At 43.7% G+C, this 2,202-nt stretch overlaps 1 non-coding gene across 1 annotated transcript; it reads left to right on the forward strand.

The window, feature by feature from the left end:
• The first annotated feature begins 295 nt into the window (after positions 1–295).
• H257_05965 lies at positions 296–367 on the forward strand. The gene has a single exon. It is a non-coding gene; the product is annotated as a tRNA-Gln (tRNA).
• Positions 368–2,202: the final 1,835 nt, after the last annotated feature.

A 2,202-nucleotide genomic window follows, 5' to 3' on the forward strand; every position in this document is an offset into this window, starting at 1 on the left:
TAGGCACTACATAGATCACGACTATAGAAGATGTCTTACAGAAGCAGCACGAAGCACGATATACGTGGAACTTTGGCGGCTTGTGGCGTAGGCTGGTTGCTGTGGGAGTCTGGTTGCATGCAGTACAGTTCATACGACTGCTCCAGGCCATGAGGCCTGAAGCAATCGTTCGAGGTTTAGTCCCATGTATACGTATAGCTACTCGCAGTAATAATATACACTACATCCTGATTCGCGTCCGCTTCATGCCATCAGTCTGTGTTGGTCATAGGGACGTACAGAAGTTTGATATACTGGTTCTATAGTGTAATGGTTAGCACCCCAGACTTTGAATCTTGTATTCCGGGTTCGAATCCCGGTAGAACCTGTTCTTTTTCCTCTTTTACCATTGATCTTTTTGCAACGTTGCCTCTGCTACCATAAACGCGCGGCGAGTCCCTAGTCTCTCGAATTGTTACACCCCATCATAGACTGCACATTGTTTAAGACCATGCAGGTCAAAAACTCCAACATGGACGTACCTTGTCCTTGGGGTATATTCTGAATGAAATTGTAAAGGTCTGGTGTTAATGCACGTTATTCACATTCTCACGTCAGAAAATCGGACCAGAGTTGATTTGGTGTGGAGTAGACTTTGTACACGTACTAATACACATTCACACAAGGTACTTCAGGCTTAAAGTAGTGTTGCAAACAACAACAAATCCCGCCTGATTCACCGAATATCGAATGGAACACTTAGTCGCTTCTTTCGCTTTCACCCACAAACATGACACACTTGCCCTCTCCACAATTCAGCAACATGAGACACCTCGGGCTGTATATTGAATAATATTATCAATAATTACTCGTGATGTGCCTGATTCAACGACCAAAGGTCGCGTCCGTACCGCCGCGTCGACGGTTTGCCAAGTCACTTGATTTGAACCTGCCACGTCTTGTCAATTTGGTGGAGTTCACATTCTTGCCACATAAATTTTGCTGAAAACCACAGAACAGACGCCACCTGTCAACTCATGTGGTGAGGTGGAATCTCGAGTGATGCGGCTGTGCATCAAGGTACTTAAAAAGGGAATTGTAATACATCTGAATTGTTGGCATACACTGCGTAGCCCGGGGAAATCAATAATGGGATGGTGGCAAGGGATACAGTAAAAGAAAAGTTCGTACGATAGGAATGAACGTACATGTACAGTGACTGTACATGTCCATAACTGTTGTTGGCGAAATAATGGTCCAGCCGAAAGGCAACTTCAACAACACCGTATATTTGGTGTTGTTGAATTTTCCTCGAATACTGTGCTTTGATTGGCCAGTTTCCTTTCGTATACAATTTGCAAGATGAGTTAAGATGTACTAGTAGCCCACCAGATAGAGAGTGAACTTAACCTCTAATTTACTTCTGAATTGACCTTGTTAGTGTCAAGCGTGTTTGTTCCAAGGCTGGAGCGACAACAATAACTCAGGCTGTAGAGTGAATCTGAGCCAGCACAATAGCTCGTTCAACTGGTCAGAGGTAGTTCTGTAATGTAATATATATGTGAAGTGTATGTGTGCCCCGGAAGTGCTCAAAATGAATGGCTCCAAGGGGCCACAAGAATTATGCCGATAACTCAGGCTGTAGGGTGAATATGTGGCAGCACAATGGCTCGTTGCGCTGGCCAGAGGCAGTTCTGTATGTAGTATGTGTGCGGAGGATATGCGTGCCGGAAGTAAGCAAGCTACAGTATATGTGTACCCCGCGAGTAGCTGAATAATTATGGAGAATCAATTACTCTTGGTTGCTTTGTACTTAGTTGCTCGCAGTTTGTGAAACGCCCAGGTAGTATTATACAGTATACTACCTAGGCGTTAGTAATTTGCTACAGCGAAAGTATACAATATTGCAATAGTATGAAGTTCATTTGGGAACGTTGGTTGTACGGTTTTGTACCACAAAAACCCACATGAAACTTAACGTAACTTTTTTAGTAACTGTTAGGTACTCCCTCCGTTCCAAAATAATTGCGCGAATCAGAAAATGGATGTACGCCTCCTCGAATAAAAATACAAACCCTCCAATATCAAATAATCCAGAATGTAATTATACAGGTGTAACGATACAATCGTCCAATCAAAGCATGCAAATTCTGTGTCTCAGGACCAATCAAATGACGGCAGTTGTACTTGTGCGCCAGCTCCTGGCTGAAACCTTTCGGCAGC

This window comes from Aphanomyces astaci (genome assembly GCF_000520075.1).
Source record: "Aphanomyces astaci strain APO3 unplaced genomic scaffold supercont1.11, whole genome shotgun sequence".
Classification (NCBI taxonomy): Eukaryota; Oomycota; class Saprolegniomycetes; order Saprolegniales; family Verrucalvaceae; genus Aphanomyces; species Aphanomyces astaci.